Below are 23,458 nucleotides of genomic sequence, written 5' to 3'. Positions count from 1 at the left end.
CAGACACAAAGCATTGACAGCTTAAAGGCCTCCGATTTGTGTCAGTTATCGTGGAGCGCAACAATCAAGTGATTTCTAAACAATATGTATAGCGCATTCATTGGTTTATTTTAAATGGGGGAGCAAGGTGTGGCTGAACTGCTTCATCATTTTATATTAAAAATAGGTGTGAGAAATAAGCAGAACGATTTATCTCATTGACCCATTAGTTCGTGGTTTAATAAGACCTCAACAACCACTAAATGTCATTTATCTTTCGTCATATTGTAAAATAAAAGTGCTCAAACAAGATTCTTTTGATTCAAAAGTTAAGTTAAATGCTAATGTTGATGATAGTAGGGGAATGGCGGGGGGGGGGGGGGGGGGGTCCGTACGTAATATCTGATGATGGATATCGTCAGCTTTTCACGACGCGTTATTATCATCCATTAAATTTCGGGTGTGCAGCTGTGCGAAATCCATTTCTAGATCTCGATCTGGAAACGAAGACATGGTACAACCATGATGAACTGGAGACTGACAAGGAATACAGTCGTTCGAATGACTGGAAATTTCGTACTCAGTAACAGGTTGTTAAGTTCCGCGGCGTACATTGATAACAGTTGTTGCGGCCAAACTGGTGCACACACTCGCGCTACGGCGTGCCACAAAGACGGGAAGGTCTGATTGAGGTCCTCACCAGCGCCAACAATATCCAAGCGGCCTGTGTATGTGGGGCCTTTGCAAAAGTAATGTAGTAGTAGGAAGGCGGGGGGGCGAGATCCAGACTCTGGAACAAAGGCATTCCGCCTTGCCGGCGGCATTTAAATAAAAGATTGCGGCACAGTTGCTTGTCCCTCGTGTGTGTTTATGTCGTTATGTGTGTGTACGCATGCGAGGGTTTTCTGCAAATACTTTCTCGTAAAATTCCTCTGTGTGCAGAAAGTTCTTTTTCTGTTTCTTTACCTCCGGACTAAAAAAGCTGCGTATCAGATAACTCGCAAGCGACAAACTGAGTGCTCTGTAGCCGGTACTGTCTTCCCACGAGTACTGTTCACTGGTCACTGCAACTGTCGGTGTTACCTGGCGTCTTTATCGGCTTCCCACATCTTCAACGCACACACATTAATAGCCTGATGGGGCTTGGGCCTCTCGTTCATCAGCCGTAACTGTTACGGGCGTGTTCAGTAGAACGCACGTTCCACCTACCACATTCATGTAGAATTTCGTCCCTCGTCGTAGGAGCACTGTACCCGTGTATGACAGCGCCTTACGAGCAGTGCATCATAGAACATGGCATGCGTGTTGTGCACCCGAGGAAGCAACGCTAGTTCATCACTTCGGAAAGGAAAAATCGTTTTATTATATAACCAGTTTCGGTGTTATTACCAAACTGGATGGTTTTTTTGTCAAATTAGATGTTCTTTTATGTTATTAGGTATTAATTTTTTGCCATATTCAGTATTAGTTTGTGCAAGAGTCCTTTTTATTTTCAAAAATTTGTTGCTGTTTTTGCCATAGTTGTAAATTTTTCGCCATATTCGGTGTTATATTTTGCCAATCTTTGTGCTTTTTTTTTTGCCAAAGTCGGTGATATTTTTTTGTCAAATTCGGTGTTATTTTTCAGCAATTTAGATGTTATGTTTTAGGCATATTCACATTTCTTGCCCAACTTGATATAGCATTTTGGCAGATTGCCTCTAACCCCCGCCGCCTTCCTCAAATTCGGTCTTGTTTTGGCCGATTTCAGTGTTGCTGCCTTTTCCAAATTCACTGTTTTTTTTTTTTTTTTTTCAGAATTCTGTGACTGTTTTGCTAAATTTGTTACTTATGTCTTAGATTGCGGTGTGGCAAAAGGACTATCATTTTAATATTGTACACGAACCTCAGCCATGAAGACATGGACATTTAAAGGCAAAATGCAGTTTAAACAGTTAATAACTCTCAGTTACAAATTTAGGTAACTGGCGTCCTCAAATTTATAATTTTTTTTATGTGGCAAAATTACGTATTTCACGATATCTGTAAAAATCGGCGATTTATCGTTACTTCGCTGTAAAGCGCTAATGTCGCATTATTTTTCACATTAGCATTTTCGCGAGCTTTTCCTGTCTCCGTTTGCCATTTTCCTCACTTGCCATCACGCGGGCGACATGGGAGTCGCCCCGCCTGCCGCGCGGCTAGGAGAACGAAAAGACCACACCACCCAGATTCGTCACAACACAGATGCACTGCAGGATCCGGCAAGCGTCGCAATGCGTTTGGAGTTGGAATTTATTTTTAGGTGTAGGTTTCCCACGTTTTCTGTGGAGAAAGTATGTACCTGAGATCCACCACGTGATGCCACAGCGAGTGTGTATGATCACGCATAACGAAAATTAAAGAACACTACTGGCCATTAAAATTGCTACACCAAGAAGAAATGATACTACAACTGACATGTGATTAGATTTTCACGCACTTTTGGTGCATAGATCCTGAGAAATCAGTACCCAGAACAACGACCTCTGGCCGCAATAACGGCCTTGATACTGATACGCCTGGGTATTGAGTCAAACAGAGCTTGGATGGCGTGTGCAGGTACAGTTGTCGATGCAGCTTCAATACGATACCACAGTTCATCAAGAGTAGTGACTGGCGTATTGTGACGAGCCAGTTGCTCGGCCACCATTGACCAGACGTTTTCAATTGGTGATAGATGTGGAGAATGTGATGGCCAGGGCAGCAGTCGAACATTTTCTGTATCCAGAAAGGACCTGCAACATGCGGCCGTGCATTGTTGTTGTTGTTGTTGTGGTCTTCAGTCCTGAGACTGGTTTGATGCAGCTCTCCATGCTACTCTATCCTGTGCAAGCTTCTTCATCTCCCAGTACCTACTGCAGCCTACATCCTTCTGAATCTGCTTACTGTATTCATCTCTTGGTCTCCCCCTACGATTTTTACCCTCCACGCTGCCCTCCAATACTAAATTGGTGATCCCTTGATGCCTCAGAACATGTCCTACCAACCGATCCCTTCTTCTGGTCAAGTTGTGCCACAAACTTCTCTTCTCCCCAATCCTATTCAATAGTTCCCCATTAGTTATGTGATCTACCCATCTAATCTTCAGCATTCTTCTGTAGCACCAAATTTCGAAAGCTTCTATTCTCTTCTTGTCCAAACTATTTACCGTCCATGTTTCACTTCCATACATGGCTACACTCCATACAGATACTTTCAGAAATGACTTCCTGACACTTAAATCTATACTCGATGTTAACAAATTTCTCTTCTTCAGAAACGCTTTCCTTGCTATTTCCAGTCTACATTTTATATCCTCTCTACTTCGACCATCATCAGTTATTTTGCTCCCCAAATAGCAAAACTCCTTTACTTCTTTAAGTGTCTCATTTCCTAATCTAATACCCTCAACATCAACCGACTTAATTCGACTACATTCCATTATCCTCGTTTTGCTTTTGTTGATGTTCATCTTATATCCTCCCTTCAAGACACCATACAATGCGTTCAGCTGCTCTTCCAAGTCCTTTGCTGTCTCTGACAGAATTACAATGTCATCGGCGAATCTCAACGTTTTTATTTCTTCTCCATGGATTTTAATACCTACTCCGAATTTTTCTTTTGTTTCCTTTACTGCTTGCTCAATATACAGATTAAATAACATCGGGGAGAGGCTACAACCCTGTCTTACTCCCTTCCCAACCACTGCTTCCCTTTCCTGTCCCTTATAACTGCCATCTGGTTTCTGTACAAATTGTAAATAGCCTTTCGCTCCCTGTATTTTACCCCTACCACTTTTAGAATTTGAAAGAGAGTATTCCAGTCAACATTGTCAAAAGCTTTCTGTAAGTCTACAAATGCTAGGAATGTAGGTTTGCCTTTCCTTAATCTATTTTCTAAGGTAAGTCTTAAGGTCAGTATTGCCTCATGTGTTCCAGTATTTCTACGGAATCCAAACTGATCTTCCCCGAGGTCGGCTTCTACTAGTTTTTCCATTCGTCTGTAAAGAATTCGTGTTAGTATTTTGCAGCTGTGGCTTATTAAACTGATTGTTCGGTAATTTTCACATCTGTCAACACGTGCTTTCTCTGGGATTGGAATTATTATATTCTTCTTGAAGTCTGAGGGTATTTCGCCTGTTTCATACATCTTGCTCACCATATGGTAGAGTTTTGTCAGGACTGGCTCTCCCAAGGCCGTCAGTAGTTCCAATGGAATGTTGTCTACTCCGGGGGCCTTGTTTCGACTCAGGTCTTTCAGTGCTCTTCACGCAGTATCGTATCTCCCATTTCATCTTCATCTACATCCTCTTCCATTTCCATAATATTGTCCTCAAGTGCATCGCCCTTGTATAGACCCTCTATATACTCCTTCCACCTTTCTGCTTTCCCTTCTTTGCTTAGAACTGGGTTTCCATCTGAGCTCTTGATGTTCATACAAGTGGTTCTCTTATCTCCAAAGGTCTCTTTAATTTTCCTGTAGGCAGTAACTATCTTACCCCTAGTGAGATAAGCCTCTACATCCTTACATTTGTCCTCTAGCCATCCCTGCTTAGCAATTTTGCACTTCCTGTCGATCTCATTTTTGAGACGTTTGTATTCCTTTTTGCCAGCTTCATTTACTGCATTTTTATATATTCTCCTTTCATCAATTAAATTCAATATTTCTTTTCTTACCCAAGGATTTCTACTAGCCCTCGTCTTTTTACCTACTTGATCCTCTGCTGCCTTCACTACTTCATCCCTCAAAGCTACCCATTCTTCTTCTACTGTATTTCTTTCCCCCATTCGTGTCAATAGTTCCCTTATGCTCTCCCTGAAACTCTGTACAACCTCTGGTTCTTTCAGTTTATCCAGGTCCCATCTCCTTAAATTCCCACCTTTTTGCAGTTTCTTCAGTTTTAATGTACAGGTCATAACCAATAGATTGTGGTCACAGTCCACATCTGCCCCTGGAAATGTCTTACAATTTAAAACCTGGTTCCTAAATCTCTGTCTTACCATTATATAATCTATCTGATACCTTTTAGTATCTCCTGGGTTCTTCCATGTATACAACCTTCTATCATGATTCTTAAACCAAGTGTTAGCTATGATTAAGTTGGGCTCTGTGCAAAATTCTACCAGGTGGCTTCCTCTTTCATTTCTTAGCCCCAATCCATATTCACCTACTACGTTTCCTTCTCTCCCTTTTCCTACACTCGAATTCCAGTCACCCATGACTATTAAATTTTCGCCTCCCTTCACTATCTGAATAATTTCTTTTATTTCATCATACATTTCTTCATTTTCTTCGTCATCTGCAGAGCTAGTTGGCATATAAACGTGTACTACTGTAGTAGGTGTGGGCTTCGTATCTATCTTGGCCACAATAATGCGTTCACTATGCTGTTTGTAGTAGCTTACCCGTATTCCTATTTTCCTATTCATTATTAAACCAACGCCTGCATTACCCCTATTTGACTCTGTGTTTATAACCCTGTAGTCACCTGACCAGAAGTCTTGTTCCTCCTGCCACCGAACTTCACGAATTCCCACTATATCTAACTTTAACCTATCCATTTCCCTTTTTAAATTTTCTAACCTACCTGCCCGATTAAGTGATCTGACATTCCACGCTCCGATCCGTAGAACGCCAGTTTTCTTTCTCCTGATAGCGACATCCTCTTGAGTAGTCCCCGCCCGGATATCCGAATGGGGGACTATTTTACCTCCGGAATATTTTACCCAAGAGGACGCCATCATCATTTAATCATACAGTAAAGCTGCATGCCCTCGGGAAAAATTACGGCCGTAGTTTCCCCTTGCTTTCAGCCGTTCGCAGTACCAGCACAGCAAGGCCGTTTTGGTTATTGTTACAAGGCCAGATCAGTCAATCATCCAGACTGTTGCCCTTGCAACTACTGAAAAGGCTGCTGCCCCTCTTCAGGAACCACACGTTTGTCTGGCCTCTCAATAGATACCCCTCCGTTGTGGTTGTACCTACGGTACGGCTATCTGTATCGCTGAGGCACGCAAGCCTCCCCACCAACGGCAAGTTCCATGGTTCATGGGGGTAGGGGTCGTGCATTATCCTTTTGTAATGTAGGGTTTCGCAGGGATCGAATGAAGAGTAGAGCCACGGATCGTAACACATCTGAAATGGACGCCCACTGTTCAAAGTGCCGTCAATGCGAACAAGAGGTGACCGACACGTGTAACCAATGGCACCCCATACCATCACGCCGGGTGATACGCCAGTATGGCGATGACGAATACACGCGTCAAATATGCGTTCACCGCGATGTCGCCAAACACGGATGCGACCATCATGGTGCTGTAAACAGAACCTGGATTCATCCGAAAAATGACGTTTTGCCATTCGTGCACCCAGGTTCGTCATTGAGTACACCATCGCAGGCGCTCCTATCTGTGATGCAGCGTCAAGGGTAACCGCAGCCATGGTCACCGAGCTGCTGCAAACGTCGTCGAACTGTTCGTGTAGACGGTTGTTGTCTTGCAAACGTCCCCATCTGTTGACTCAGGGATCGAGACGTGGCTGCACGATCCGTTGCAGCCATGCGGATAAGATGCCTGTCATGTCGACTGCTAGCGATACGAGGCCGTTGAGATCCAGCACGGCGTTCCGTATTACCCTCCTGAACCCACCGATTCCATATTCTGCCAACAGTCATTGAATCTCGAACAACGCGAGCAGCAATGTCGCGATAAGATAAACCGCAATCGCGATAGGCTACAATCCGACCTTTATCAAAGTCGGAAACGTGATGGTACGCGTTTCTCCTCCTTACACGAGGGATCATAACAGCATTTCACCAGGCAACGCCGGTCAACTGCTGTTTGTGTATGAGAAATCGGTTGGAAACTTTCCTCATGTAAACATGTTGTAGGTGTCGCCAACGGCGCCAACCTTGTGTAAATGCTCTGAAAAGCTAATTATTTGCATATCACAGCATCTTCTTCCTGTCGGTTAAATTTCGCGTCTGTAGCACGTCATCTTCGTGGTGTAGCAATTTTAATGGCCTGTAGTGTATGTACATGAGATCCGCCGCGTGATGCCACAGCGAGTGTGTATGATCCCGCATAATGAAAATTAGAGTAATAATCGAACACTGATTCATGATCTCCGTTTTAGCAGTGGAACTGTAAATTTTGCGTGAATGAGTAGCTGATGAAATAATGCTCCCGTTCAGTCTGCAGCTAAATCGGTTCTAACGGTGAGACCTTCGTTCTGTGGATGAAGGACAACAGAGAAACACCGTATTCCTAGATTTCCGAGAAGTATGTGACACGACTTGTGTCCGTCAGAGACAAGGGTATCATCAGCAGTGTCCGGTAAAGTGCTGTAGGACCGCTAGTGTTTACTATACCCATGAACGATCTGACTGATGGAGTGAGCAATAATTTACGGCTGGTGTACCTGCAGGCGTCACCGAGTTAAAGGAAAAAAGAGCCTAGCAACGTTCGAAAAGAACATAGGTAGTGCCAGTAGAACACTGGTGCGACCCATTCTTGAGTAGTGTTCGAATGCGTCAGATCCCCGCGAATTCGGATTAAAGGAAGACATCAAAGCAGTTCACCCAAAGGCTAGATTTGTTACCGGTATGTTCGATCAACCCACAGGTATTACAGACATGCTCCCGAAAATCCAATGTGAATCGTTGGAGGGTAGGCCATGTTCTTTTCGAGGAACTCTATTTAGAAAATTCAGAGACCCAGCATTTGAAGATGATTCGCAGAACGATCGTACTGCCGCCAACGTGCATTTCGCGTTAAGGTCCAAGAACATAGGACAAAGGAAATTAGGACTGGTACGGGTAGTCTTTTTGCCCTCGCTCTGTTTGCGAGTGGAACAGGAAATGAAATGACTGGTAGCGGTACGCGGTACCCTCTGCCATGCACCGTACGGTGGCTTGCGGATTATGCTTTTTTATGTAGATGTATTAGTCGACCACAGTATTATTACGCCTTGGAGTGAGGTCGCTGGAGTCGCCTTATCGTGAGTCAGCCTTAGGCATCACTGTACTTGTTTGCTGTAATGTTACCGCATCTTTCTGACAATATCGTGGTCGAGTAGTAGATCTACGTACTGTCTCTCTAGTCTCTGTAGGCGAGGCGGCATCGGTAACCATAAGTAAGCCCTGCTAAGTTCATTCGCACTATGTCTTGCACGTCGCAACCTCGCGCAGCCTGGGATGGGCTGGGCGAGGACTCAAGCCCGAACACAGTGGTAGCTCGGCAGCCGCCGGCGCTTGCCACACTGCACCTCGTACCGGACTCTTGTAGCGGAGCTTACCAGCAAGTCCGAAGGCCGAGGTGACCAGCTCGGGATAGATACGTACTATGAGCTGTAACGAAGCGCCCATCGGGGAGAAGATGGTAGAAACGCACATTGTCGAGAAATTCGTGGGAGCATTTTTCTCTTGTGTGGCTGAAGGGGGAAAAAAAGAGGACGATAAGGAAAGGAGTGGGTGTGAACACTGGAGGGAGTTAGAGGAGGAGGTGCAGCCGTTAGGTAGGGCAACGTGACTGCTGGTAGTGCGCGACTATTCCAGTTGGGACTGCGCTCTGTTCCGCTGCGTGACGTACGGCCGTGGCGGGCAGGGGGCGCAGCCGGCTTAATTTGTTTACCACTGCGGCTACAGAGGGCGCAGAAGAGGAGACAGAGGAGCGGAAGAAGGGCGCCCGGGGGTGAGGGAGAGAAAGAGAGAGAGAGGATCCGCGTGCGGAAAGTTGCAGAGCGGCGAAGAAAGGAGGCAGTAGTGGGGTGGGGGTGGGTGCGAGCACAAAGGGGGGAACGGTGCGCTGGCGCTGGCGTGGGCGGGGTACAAAGGAGCCGACCAGCCAGGGCTCTGCAGCTGACGCCGCAGTCGCACTGTGTGCGCTGTCAGAGTGGCAGATGTCTCCACCCAACGTGTGTGAGTGAGCGAGCGCACCCGTGTGTCCAAAACTCTACTACTACACTATTCTCTGCAGTTCACACTTAACCGGTTGGCAGAAGGCTCATACAACAACATTCACTAAACTAAAACTAAACTCCTGTCGCACAAACCATGAAGGCCCAAAGGTATCGACCGGCCGCCGTGTCATCCTCAGCCACTGGCGTCGATGGATGCGGATATGGAGGGGCATGTGGTCAGCACACAACTCTCCCAACCTATGTCAGTTCACGAGACGGGAGTCGCTTCTTCTCAATCAAGTAGCTCCTCAGTTTGCCTCACAAGGGCTGAGTGCACCCCGCTTGCCAACAGCGCTCGGCAGACCGGATGGTCACCCATCCCGACCCAGCCCGACAGCGGTTAACTTCGGTGATCTGACGAGAACCGGTGTTACCACTGCGGCAAGGCCGTTGGCCACAACAACATCCAGACTCATAAAATCCGTAACGAACAAACTGAATCAACACAGGACTTCGTTCAGTATTTGCAAGACATCCTGGCACCAAAACACTTTCGAAAGCCAAACCTACATCTATATCACTTGTGCGAGGGCTGTTCAAAAAGTACCCGACCTTAGTAACATCAATCTTTAATCCGATACAGTTGTTTGACACTATAGTTCTATACACGAACGATGGCGGTTCACGCATGTCTTTGCACAGACGGGGATTGCATTGTTGCCGATTCCAGCCGGCCGGGGTGGCCGAGCGGGTCTAGGCGCTACAGTCTGGAACCGCGCGACACACATCCATGCCTCGGGCATGGATGTGTGTGATGTCCTTAGGTTAGTTAGGTTTAAGTAGTTCTAAGTTGTAGGGGACTGATGACCTCATGCTTTCCGCTTGAACAAAGCGTATATCCTCCAAATTATGTCTCTAGCTTACTTACGCACAACTTATCGCTTACCACCACAATCAGCGATGAGAACTCACAACAAACGGAATCGAAATTCATTAAACAACTCGCTACGATCACGTTTAATGCTCTCATTAGCTACGGAATTCATAACAGAGCGCTATGAACATCCTGAATGCTCATTGGCTGTCGGGGCATACGTGACGTAGGTGCGCAGAACAGGCCTAAACTCGACCGCCATCGTTCGTGACTCCATGTATAGTCACCTTCAAAGTAGTCGCCTCCAGCTTCTTCATGGCTTTCCCAACGCTGCTGCCACTGCTGGAAGCATCACTTTAAAGCCACTTTTGGTATGGGGCGCAGCTTCTCCGAATTCGAATTTCTTCCGTGTTGGGAAACCACGTTCGTGTCAGCGTCTTTGTCAGTTTCGGGAAAAGCTAGAAGTCATTCGGTGCTAGGCCAGGGGAACAGGGAGGCCACTAAATCACAGTCGTGTTGTATTTGGCTAAAAAACTTAAAATTCATGGAGAACGAGGAGTGGCTGCGTTATCGTGACGAAGGTGCCAATCGCCCGCTGCCCACAAGTCGGAGCCGTTTGCGTCTCATCACTGGTTCACAAAGCCGACGGAGGACCTTTTGGTAGTACTCCTTATTTAGGTTAGTACCTTCTCGAACGTAAAAAAAAAAAACCGCTCAGTATGACCCTCACGTTGTTGCAGACCTGACACTCATTTGGGTCTCGGGGGTGATTCATGCTTCCAGTGAGACGACTTTTTTTTTCCTTTCCTTCAGCGTCATATCCATAAACCGAGGATTCGTCACTCTTGATCAATGTGTTCCAGAAAGTTGATACGAGGTGCATTCAAGTTCTAAGGCCTCCGATTTCTTTTCTAATTAACTACTCACCCGAAATCGATGAAACTGGCGTTACTTCTCGACGTAATCGTCCTGCAGACGTACACATTTTTCACAACGCTGACGCCATGATTCCATGGCAGCTGCGAAGGATTCTTTAGGAGTCTGTTTTGACCACTGGAAAATCGCTGAGGCAATAGCAGCACGGCTGGTGAAGGTGCGGCCACGGAGAGTGTGTTTCATTGTTGGAAAAATCCAAAAGTCACTAGGAGCCAGGTCAGGTGAGTAGGGAGCATGAGGAATCACTTCAAAGTTGTTATCACGAAGAAACTTGCTTAACGTTAGCTGGATGTGCGGGTGCGTTGTCTCGGTGAAACAGCACACGCGCAGCCCTTCCCGGACGAGTTTGTTGCAGTGCAGGAAGGAATTTGTTCTTCAAAACATTTTCGTAGGATGCACCTGTTACCGTAGTGCCCTTTGGAACGCAATGGGTAAGGATTACGCCCTCGCTGTCCCAAAACATGGACACCATCATTTTTTCAGCACTGGCGGTTACCCGAAATTTATTTGGTGGCTGTGAATCTGTGTGGTTCCATTGAGCTGACTGGCGCTTCGTTTCTGGATTGAAAAATGGCATCCACGTCTCATCCATTGTCACAACCGACGAAAAGAAAGTCCTATTCGTGCTGTCGTTGCGCGTCAACATTGCTTGGCAACATGCCACACGGGCAGCCGTGTGGTCGTCCGTCAGCATTCGTGGCACCCACCTGGATGACACTTTTCGCATTTTCAGGTTGTCAAGCAGGATTGTGTGCACAGAACCCACAGAAATGCCAACTCTGGAGGTGATCTGTTCAACAGTCATTCGGCGATCCCCCAAAACAATTCTCTCCACTTTCTCGATCGTGTCGTCAGACCGGCTTGTGCGAGCCCGAGGTTGTTTCGGTTAGTTGTCACACGATGTTCTGCCTTCATTAAACTGTCGCACCCACGAACGCACTTTCGACACATCCATAATTCCATCACCACATGTCTCCTTCAACTGTGGATGAATTTCAATTGGTTTCACACCACGCAAATTCAGTAAACGAATGATCGCACGCTGTTCAAGTAAGGAAAACGTCGTCATTTTAAGTATTTAAAACAGTTCTCATTCTCGCCGCTGGCGGTAAAATTCCATCTGCCGTACGGTGCTGCCATCTTTGGGACGTATTGACAATGAACGCGGCCTCATTTTAAAACATTGCGCATGTTTCTATCTCTTTCCAGTCCGGAGAAAAAAAATCGGAGGCCTTAGAACTTGAATGCACCTCGTATTACTGTTGCACAGTATCCAGCATGACCCGTGCAAACTCCAAACGAACTTGCTTCCGCTCAGTTTTACCAACCTTGGCACTTATTTGGACGAGATCCTCGTGAGATCCAACTGCTCCGTTGAAACAGCATGTATGAACCCAGTACTAATTTTAATTTGGTTTGCAAGTACTCTGATTGTGAGTCGTCTATGCTGCATCACCAGGGACTTTATGTGATCAATAACAGCCTCATTTGCTAATGTTGAAGGCCTACCTGAACGTGGTTCAGTCTTCACTGAAGAGTGCCCATCTTTGAAGCGTTTGTAGCACTCCCTTTATGTGTGTGCTTCGTTCCCAGTCATTAGTCGAATCTTGCGAATTTTTTCAAATTGAGAATCATCAAGGTTAAAACAAAATTTCATGCCTTCGCCCTCATGTGCCAACGCCTAGCCAGCGACTTGTGAAAAAAATGAAGCATGGAGAGCGGACGCACCCCGGTATCATTGTTTGTTTCAACAATAAAAATGTGATCGCGGCACCCGGAGCGCTGTTTGCGACTTGCACAGAAAGCGGTACGTGCAGTTAGCCGAAGGACATGAAAAGGCAACCATAGTTGATACGGGACTGAGACAGTGTTGTAGCCTATCAACGGTCTTATTTAACCTGTACATCGAGAAAACAGCGAAGGGAACCAAAGATAAATTTGGAAACGGAATTAAAGTTTAAGGAGAAAATAAAAAACCTTTGCAGTTTGCAGATGACGTTGTAATTTTGTGAGAGATACCTGAGAACTGGGAAGAACAATTGAACGGAATGTATGGTATCTTGAAAAGAAATCATAAGAATAAGGTAATGTAGTTGAAGTAAACCAGACGATGCTAAAGGAATCAGAGTAGGAAATGGAGCACTCAAAGTACTAGATAGGAGAAAAAGGATTTTGTGAATATCTAATATAAATGTAAATGTAGGAAGTCTTTTTTGAAGGTATTTATTTGGAGTGTAAAGCCTTGTATAGCAGTAAAACTTGAACGATACGCAGTTCAGACAAGAAGGGGACTTTTGAATTTGCTGTTATAGAAGAATCCTGAACACTGCATAAGTAGTTCGAATAAATAATGAGGATGTACTGAATCGAATTGAAGTAAAAAGAAGTTAACATAACAACTTGACTGAAAAAAAGGACCAGGTGACAGGACTGATCCTGTGGCATCCAAGAAATTCCCGAATTGTCGGTTAATGGAGGGATCAGTGGGAGATAAGAATTGTAGAGGGGATCCAAGGCATGAATGCAGGATTCAGATGGATATACAGGGTTATTACAAATGATTGAAGCGATTTCAAAGCTCTACAATAACTTTATTATTTGAGATATTTTCACAATGCTTTGCAGACACATACAAAAACTCAAAAAGTTTTTTTAGGCATTCACAAATGTTCGATATGTGCCCCATTAGTGATTCGGCAGACATCAAGCCGATAGTCAAGTTCCTCCCACACTCGGCGCAGCATGTCCCCATCAATGAGTTCGAAAGCATCGTTGATGCGAGCTCGCAGTTCTGGCACGTATTTGGTAGAGGAGGTTTAAACACTGAATCTTTCACATAACCCCACAGAAAGAAATCGCATGGGGTTAAGTCCGGAGAACGTGGAGGCCGTGACATGAATTGCTGATCGTGATCTCCACCACGACCGATACATCGGTTTTCCAATCTCCTGTTTAAGAAATGCCGAACATCATGATGGAAGTGCGGTGGAGCACCATCCTGTTGAAAGATGAAGTCGGCGCTGTCGGTCTCCAGTTGTGGCATGAGCCAATTTTCCAGCATGTCCAGATACACGTGTCCTGTAACGTTTTTTTCGCAGAAAAAAAGGGGCCGTATACTTTAAACCGTGAGATTGCACAAAACACGTTCACTTTTGGTGAATTGCGAATTGGCTGCACGAATGCGTGAGGATTCTCTACCGCCCAGATTCGCGCATTGTGTCTGTTCACTTCACCATTAAGAAACAATGTTGCTTCATCACTGAAAACAAGTTTCGCACTGAACGCATCCTCTTCCATGAGCTGTTGCAACCGCGCCGAAAATTCAAAGCGTTTGACTTTGTCATCGGGTGTCAGGGCTTGTAGCAATTGTAAACGGTAAGGCTTCTGCTTTAGCCTTTTCCGTAAGATTTTCCAAACCGCCGGCTGTGGTACGTTTAGCTTCCTGCTTGCTTTATTCGTCGACTTCCGCGGACTACGCGTGAAACTTGCCCGCACGCGTTCAACCGTTTCTTCGCTCACTGCAGGCCGACCCGTTGATTTCCCCTTACAGATGCATCCAGAAGCTTTAAACTGCGCAAACCATCGCCGAATGGAGTTAGCAGTTGGTGGATCTTTGTTGAACTTCGTCCTGAAGTGTCGTTGCACTGTTATGACTGATGTGAGTGCATTTCAAGCACGACATACGCTTTCTCGGCTCCTGTCGCCATTTTGTCTCACTGCGCTCTCGAGCGCTCTGGCGGCAGAAACCTGAAGTGCGGCTTCAGGCGAACAAAACTTTATGAGTTTTTCTACGTATCTGTAGTGTGTCGTGACCATATGTCAATGAATGGAGCTACAGTGAATTTATGAAATCGCTTCAATAATTTGTAATAGCCTGTAGTTTGAAGAGGCTTGTACAGGATAGTGTAGCATGGAGAGTTGCATCAGACTAGCCTTCGGATACCACCACAGTACAGTTCAGTAGTTCAACTCTTGTGCACACATACAGTTTCACATGGTCATTTGTGTTTGCCACGTGTATTTGAAACCCCGTCATTTCTATTCATGTAGCAAGTATTTCTGTTTGTTTGCTGTAAGTGTTATGTCGGAAGGACAGACTCAGCATACAGGAAAGTCAAAACAACCTTTGGTGACATTAAAAGCAACCGTGGTAACATTAAGAGTGCAACGGGAATTCCACTGTTAAATGCAGAGGAGAGAGCAGATAGGTGGAAAGAATACATTGGAAGCCTCTATGAGGGTGAAGATTTGTCTGATGTGATAGAAGAAGAAACAGGAGTCGATTTAGAAGAGATAGGGGATCCAGTATTAGAATCGGAATTTAAAAGAGCTTTGGAGGACTTACGGTCAAATAAGGCAGAAGGGATAGATAACATTCCATCAGAATTTCTAAAATCACTGGGGGAAGTGGCAACAAAACGACTAGTCACGTTGGTGTGTAGAATATATGAGTCTGGCGATATACCATCTGACTTTCGGAAAAGTATCATCCACACAATTCCGAAGACGGCAAGAGCTGACAAGTGCGAGAACTATCGCACAATCAGCATAACACCTCATGCATTGAAGCTGCTTACAAGAATAATATACAGAAGAATGGAAAAGAAAATTGAGAATGCGGTAGGTGACGATCAGTTTGGCTTTAGGAAAAGTAAAGGGACGAGAGAGGCAATTCTGACGTTACGGCTAATAATGGAAGCAAGGCTAAAGAAAAATCAAGACACTTTCATAGGATTTGTCGACGTGGAAAAAGCGTTCGACAATATAAAATGGTGCCAGCTGTTCGAGATTCTGAAAAAAGTAGGGGTAAGCTATAGGGAGAGACGGGTCATATACAATATGTACAACAACTAAGAGGGAATAATAAGAGTGGACGATCAAGAACGAAGTGCTCGTATTAAGAAGGGTGTAAGACAAGGCTGTACCCTTTCGCCCATACTCTTCAATCTGTACATCGAGGAAGCAATGATGGAAATAAAAGAAAGGTTCAGGAGTGGAATTAAAATACAAGGTGGAAGGATATCAGTGATACGATTCGCTGATGACATTGCTATCCTGAGTGAAAGTGAAGAAGAATTAAATAATCTGCTGAACGGAATGAACAGTCTAATGAGTACACAGTATGGTTTGAGAGTAAATCGGAGAAAGACGAAGGTAATGAGAAGTAGTAGAAATGAGAACAGCGAGAAACTTAACATCAGGATTGATGGTCACGAAGTCAATGAAGTTAAGGACTTCTGCTTCCTAGGCAGTAAAATAACCAATGACGGACGGAGCAAGGAGGACATCAACAGCATACTCGCTATGGCAAAAAAGGCATTTCTGGCCAAGAGAAGTCTACTGATATCAAATACTGGGCTTAAGTTGAGGAAGAAATTTCTGAGGATGTACGTCTGGAGTACAGCATTGTATGGTAGTGAAACATGGACTGTGGGAAAACCGGAACAGAAGAGAATCGAAGCATTTGAGATGTGGTGCTATAGACGAATGTTGAAAATTAGGTGGACTGATAAGGAAGGAATGAGGAGGTTCTACGCAGAATCGGAGAGGAAAGGAATATGTGGAAAACACTGATAAGGAGAAGGGACAGGATGATAGGACATCTGCTAAGACATGAGGGAATGACTTCCACGGTACTAGAGGGAGCTGTAGAGGGCAAAAACTGTAGAGGAAGACAGAGATTGGAATACGTCAAGCAAATAATTGAGGACGTAGGTTGGAAGTGCTACTCTGAGATGAAGAGGTTAGCACAGGAAAGGAATTCGTGGCGGGCCGCATCAAACCAGTCAGTAGACTGATCCCGGCTCCATAAAGAAAAAGCACCAGTTAGGAAGTAAGTATTTCACCCTATTTGTTTATGTTCTCTATCTCTTGGTAACACTTTGATTAGAATCACATCTATTGTCGATGTATAAACATATCCGCAGATTGTAATGTTCACTGACGTCCATTATAGCTATGCTTGTAAAATTTATCCTATAACTCAGTGCATCTCAGCTGAAAGTTCGCGATGTCTCATTGAAGTGTCTATGGTTAGCATATTCATATTCATTGTACTTACGTTTCAGCATTTGTTCACCATGAGGCCGTGTGTACCCTATTACTGTGTTTGTGTGTGTGTGTATACCAGGAAGCACTTGCAACGTAACGATCTTATGTTTTGTAAACATTTCCGCCTCAGTTTTAATTATTTTCGTATCTAGCTAGTTGCTCGTCGTCAGGAGGATAATGTTCCTGTAACATCGCCCATCTTATGCCGCGCCATCAATGATTAGAAAACTACTGAATGATACTGTAAATCGTATCAAATTCAAAAAGCGTGTGGTTGGGTGTCACACTTGACCTGCATAAACTGCTAAATTAAATCACAGTCGCAGTTTATCAGCCACGATGAACATAATGAATATATCTCCACAGTAGCAGTCTCGAATTGCATGTGGGAGGTAAGATTACTCTTATTTTACAACGATTGACGTTTCTCCCTAAACATCTGGGAGTCAGCGTAATATCTAAGGAGTAACTGGCGATTGAAATTTCGTGTAAAGACGTCGCCGCAACGCGTTTTGTTGATGACGGGCGGCATTAACAAGTCAAAAGTCGTATGCCTAACGAAGAGGAAAAAACTATGTAACCATTGCGTGAGATCTCATATTATCTCATAGTTTCTTTTTTTTTTTGTACACGTTTTCTTTTATTCGGTTTTGTAATGTCAGACTCGCACCATCATCGATGGCCGCTACACTATAGACTTTGAAAGATTCTCTACGAGGAAATGCTATTGTGCGGAACAGATAGAGTAATTTTAATAAGAAATTGCGGCAGGGAGCACAGTTTGTTCATTCTCATTACGGCGAAAGTTACGTGTTGTGGTGGCGAGCTCCATTTTAACGAACGCGTACGATATTCATCTTTTTTATTTCGCCCCCCCCCCCTCCGCGCCCCATAGAAATGAATACGAATTGCAGCAATAGATTATAATAAATAAAAGTCCTGCGATGTTCTTCTTTCTAATAGCCGTTATTGCTTAAAAAGCTCGTGAAAAATCGCGTCTTTTCCTCGTTTAAAAGCAGGGGAACCGTGCCAGCGACGAGTTTTTTTGCGGCATAGTTGATACTTGCTAATTACATCCCCTCGTTTCATTCTTGAGTTTGGGCAAACATTGCACGTATTTCTGTCGCCCTTGCCAGTAATTCCATGTTTCAAAGGGAACGCGGCGGCTCTGAAAATACAACTATCATAATCGTTCTGTTAAGGGAGGCCCTAACAACAAAGTTAACGCGTGTTGTATAGCCAAGAAACAAACGGTTCAACGTTTTTACAAAGATATAATTTCATCAGAGGTAATATAAATCTATGGTCGCGACATCTAGAAGAGAGGAGTGTGAACTTCCCGTATCAAGTTTTAACGAATCAAGTTTGCGTGTGTGTACATACCTATATATGATTCTTCTGCAATTCGCACATAATTGTTTGGCAGAGGAGTCGTCGAACAACTTTCATTTAGTTTTCCTACCATTCCAATCTCCAACAGCACGTGGGAAAAATGAACACCTAACTCGTCCCGTGCTAGCTCTGGTTTCACTTACTTTATTACGACGATAATTGAGCCCTATGTACGAGGGCTGATCAACAAAGACTGAGACTTCTCTTTCACAGATGTTTATTGCTCCATTTCAGTGTTGACATAACGTTTTTCACAGTACTCCCCTCCTACTTGAATGCACATTTTCTAGCGCCTGTGCCGGTACTCGAACAAATGGTGCAGGCCATTCTTTGCCAGGTCCGAAAAAATCTTCTCACTTTACTTGAGCACTGCTTCAGAGTTATAAAACCGAATGCTCCGTAGCGACGCCCTTAGTCAGTGATGGGAATAAAAACAAACCATGGGATGCGAGATCGGAGATGTAAGGCCATGCAGTACACATGTAATGTTCAGTTGAGCCAGAAACTGCACGGCTATTTGCGGCATGAGGCTGCGCATTGTCATGATGAAGTCTCCATCCAGTCCCAAAAAGTTATGGTCGTTTCCTTTCAATGTGGGTCCTCAGTTTAGTCGGCCGTTGTGGCCGAGTGGTTCTAGGCGCTTCAGTCCGGAACCGCGCTACTGTTACGGTTCCAGGTTCGAATCCAGTCTCGGGCATGGATGTGTGTGACGTCCTTAGGTTAGGTTAGGTTTAAGTAGTTCTAAGTCTAGGGGACTGATGACCTCAGATGTTAAGTGTCATAGTGCTTAGAGCCATTTGTATAGTTTGAATCCTCAGTTCAGCCAGTACTGACATGTAGTATGCTGCTGTAACAGTAGTGTGAGGGAGAACTGCATGCTGGTACATCATTCCATGATAGTCAAAAAAGCCTGGTGTCGTCGTGAAGAATAAACGAGTGGACCTTCGGCTCCGAAAGCCCATAGCGATGATGTTTCGCAGAATGGTTCGCACGCTGACGTTCGTTGATGGCACAGCAATGAAATTTGCAGCAGTTTGCGGAACCGTTGTTCTTCTGTCCTTCTGTGACGATTCTCTTCAGTTGTCGTTGGTCCTGTTCTTGCAGGATCGAGGATCGTTTTCCGGCCGCAGTGATGTCGAAGATTTGATGTTTTACCGGATTCCTGATATTCACGGTAGGCTGGTGAAGTGGACGTACGGGAAAATCCGCACTTCATCGCTACCTCGGAAATGCTGTGTCCCATCGCTCGTGCACCGACTATAACACCACGTTCAAATTCACTTAAATCTTGGTAACCTGCCGTTGTAGGAGGAGCAGCCGATCTAACAACAGCGTCAGACACTTGTTTATTATATAGGCATTTCCGACTGCAAAACCGTAATCTGCCTGTTTACATATCTTTGTATTTGATTATTCATGCATATGTATACGAGTTTATTTGTCGCTTCAGTGTATATAGGCGTTGCCGAACGCAGCACCGTATTCTGCCTCTTTACATACATCTGTATTTGAATATGGATGCCTATATATACCATTTTCTTTGGCGCTTCAGTTTATTATTGTAAAACGTGTTCTACACAATGTGTTCCTGTCTGTAACTCATAAAATAATAAGTGAAATGAATATTTATGTTGTGGATTGGCAAGAGAGCCAACCCGGTTTTTGAGAGGAAGCCGAAAGGCACGCGTTTTAGCTCACGCAGGCTGGCGTGAGTCTGGAACAGGTCAAGGAAATTAGACTAGCAAAAAAACGTACGTTGCTGCTGGAATACTTAACTTTAATCCATAAATGGTGAACGTCGCTCTTGACTGTACATTATTTACAGTATCAATCGTAATTGGTAATGGCGCCTTGCTAGGTCGTAGCAAATGACGTAGCTGAAGGCTATGCTAACTATCGTCTCGGCAAATGAGATCGTATCTTGTCAGTGAACCATCGCTAGCAAAGTCGGTTGTACCACTGGGGCGAGTGCTAGGAAGTCTCTCTAGACCTGCCGTGTGGCGGCGCTCGGTCTGCAATCACTGATAGTGGCGACACGCGGGTCCGACGTATACTAACGGACCGCGGCCGATTTAAAGGCTACCATCTAGCAAGTGTGGTGTCTGGCGGTGACACCACAATTTATTGAGATAAGTACAAGTAAGAAACGTTACTTTTTCTGTGGAGTTACCAACATAATTTCTTTATCTCTTTTCAGGTAGACCTACAACAACAAGTTATAATTTTTAAATACAGATTTTTTCTATCTTGTGGCAGATAGCCTACCGTGTACAAATAAAATTATGTGGTATTTCCGTCAATTTTAGTTAGGGAGGTAGAAATGTTCAACGATTCAGGCGTGAACTCAACATGATGTATACAGGGTGATTCAGGTGCTCCTACCCATGGGCTTTGTACAACCCTCAACGCCTTCAAATACCACGCACAAGATTTTTGTATTCTGTCGCCCACTATGTGCAAACTATTATTGCAACACGATGAACTGGACCATTTTGTATGAAATTTAATGTAGAGGAATTTTGTACTGGGATATTTTTCTGCTAGAGGCTCTAGTTTCGATTTCGAATTATTCAAGGAAAACGTGCCAAAACGATCTCAAACCATGGTCGCCAGCAAAAACGTATCGTAGTACAAAATTTAAATACATTAGATTTCCTACAAAAAGGTTTTGTTCATTTTTTTCTGTAGGACTTATTATTTGCGTGTAGTGAACGAGAGAATGTGAAAATCATTCGCACTATTTTTGGATTTTCCCTTGGGTTGCGTGAAACCTACTGGTACGGGTGGCTGAATCACCTGGTATAATTGTATGTGTTGAGATTTGTATTGTTGTGTTTGCAAATTAATGTAATTGGGTTTTTCAAACAGGAGCCCGCCTTTCTGAATGCAGAAATCTGATGTAACGTTACTGGTGTCACGAAAAGACAAATTGTTCGCTGCACTGTTCGAAGTCATGGTCTGTTAGATGCTTGAACGTGTATCGTTTCACTGTCGTATTCAATACTACTTGTTTCTACCTGCCACGGATATTGATGTGGGAGAAACATGGCATACTCATTAATCGAGTAAGTCTGACACGTTACGATGCGCGGCGAAAACCAGCGAAGCAGCCATGTGTTATGCTGTGACTTATCCTGATCGAAGAGCTCCATCATCTGGTACGTTTTTGCGTGCTAAAACTGCAGCTGCCTGACTAAAGTTGATTGCAACTTGATTTAAACTAATTTGTGTACAGTTTTTTTAAGTATGTTGGTTACATGCCAAGGAAAAAAATAATGTATTGTTTAAAATAATAACTCGTTGCGGTCACTGTCTAGGAAATGACTAAATAAATTACTCTCGAAACTCTACAGAAAGAGTAATTTTCCTTATGTTTACCTATCTAAATAAATATTTCTTTCACTTACTATTTTGTACGTACCAGAGGAAAAAACCCTGTAAATCATGTTGTTGTTGTTGTTGTTGTCGTCGTGAGTCCAAAGACTGGTTTCATGCAGCTCTCCATGGTACTCTATCCTGTCCGCGTGGTTTGAGGTGCCATGTCACGGATTGCGCGGCACCTCCCTCGGGCATGGGTGTGTGTGTTGTTCTTAGCATAAGTTAGCTTAAGTACTGTGTAAGTCTATGGACCGATGACCTCAGCAGTTTGGTCCCTCAGCAATTCACACACATTTGAACATTTTACTCTATCCTGTGCAAGCCTCTTCATCTCCGAATAAATATCGCAACTTACATCCTTCTGAATTTGCTTACTGTATTCATCTCTTGGTCTCATTCTACGATTTTTATCTTCCACATTTGCTACCTTTACTATCAACCGATCCATCCTTCTAACCAAATTGGGCCACATATTTCTTGTCTCCCCAATTCTATTCAGTACCTCCACATTAGTTCCGAATCTTCGACATTCCTGTGTAGCACCATATTTCAAAAGCTAAATTATCTTATTGTCTAATCTGTTTTTCGTCCATGTTTGACTGTCCTACATTTCACTGCCCTACATGGCTACAAACTATACAAATACTTTCAGTAAGGTCCTCCTGACACTTAAAATCTATGCTCGAATTTCTCGTTTTCAGACATGCTTTTCTTGCCATTGCCAATCTACATTCTGTATCCTCACCACTTGGACCACCATCAGTTATTTTGAGGCACAAATAGCAAAACTCATCTACCGCTTTCAGCGTCTTGTTTTCTAATCTAATTCCCTCAGCATCGCCTGTTTTAATGCGACTACATTCCAGCATCCTTGTTTTGCTTCTGCTGATGTTCGTCTTATATCTTCCTTTCAAGACAACTGTGTATTTCGTGCAACTGGTGTTCCAAGTCGTTTACTGTATGTTGACTTAATTACAGCGTTATTGGCAACTCCAAAGTTTTTATTTCCTCTCCCTGAACTTAAGTTCCTACTTCAAAATTTTTCTTTGGTTTCCTTTAATGCTCGCTCAGTGTACAGATTGAATAACAAATGGGACAGTTTACAACCCCATCTCACTATCTTATCGAACACTGCTTCCCTTTCATGCCACTTAACTCTTTACTACTGCCGTCCAGTTACTGTACAAGTTATAAATAGCCTTTCATTCCCTCTTATTTTGCCTGTGCTACTGTGAGAGTTTCAAATAGCACATTCCCGTCAACATCGTAAAAAGCTTTCTCTAAATCTACAAATACTGTGAACTTAGGTTTGCCTTTCCTTAATACGTCTTCTAAAGAAGTCGTAGAATCAGTACTGCCTTAGGCGTTTTTACATGCCTCTGGAATCCAAAATTACCTTCCCCGAGGTCGTTTTCTAGAAGTTTTCTCCATCCTTCTGTAAAGAATTCATCCATGACATACTAAGCTGATAGTTCGGTAATAATTATACCTGCTTTCTTTGGAATCGTAATTATTACATTCTTCTTGAAGTCTGAGGATATTTCGCCTGCCTCATACATCTTGCACGCCATATGGAAGAGTTTGTCATGGCTGGCTTTTTCCAAGGCTATCAGAAGTTCTGACGGAATGTGGTCTACTCCCGGGGCCTTGTTTCGGCATAGGTCTTTTAGTGCTCTGTCAAATTCTTCATACGGTATCATATCTTACATCCCATCTTCATTTACGTCGTCTTCCGTTTTTATAATCCGCCTGTATATCATACTGTACATGATAATGGTCCTGACACTTTACCTTGGAACACACATACAGGGATGAATGTGTGAAACAACAGCAGTACGGCGGAAGAAAGATAAAAGACGAATTGACGCGAAAGTGTCGAGTGTTGGTAAGGATCTCTTGCGCCCCTTCTAGTTGGTTTCTGGAAGGGAGCGCCCCCAGTCGGAATGCTCT

At 44.1% G+C, this 23,458-nt stretch overlaps 1 protein-coding gene across 5 annotated transcripts in view; it reads left to right on the top strand.

Annotated features, from left to right (window-relative positions):
• LOC126106515 (fasciclin-2) overlaps nt 1–23,458 on the top strand; it is a 905,782-nt gene that overhangs the window by 153,912 nt on the left and 728,412 nt on the right. The window lies entirely within an intron of this gene.

The sequence above is a fragment of the Schistocerca cancellata genome, chromosome 10, assembly GCF_023864275.1.
Source record: "Schistocerca cancellata isolate TAMUIC-IGC-003103 chromosome 10, iqSchCanc2.1, whole genome shotgun sequence".
Lineage (NCBI taxonomy): Eukaryota > Metazoa > Arthropoda > Insecta > Orthoptera > Acrididae > Schistocerca > Schistocerca cancellata.
The sequence above is the reverse complement of the archived record's forward strand: the minus strand, read 5'-3'. Positions and strand labels throughout refer to the sequence as shown.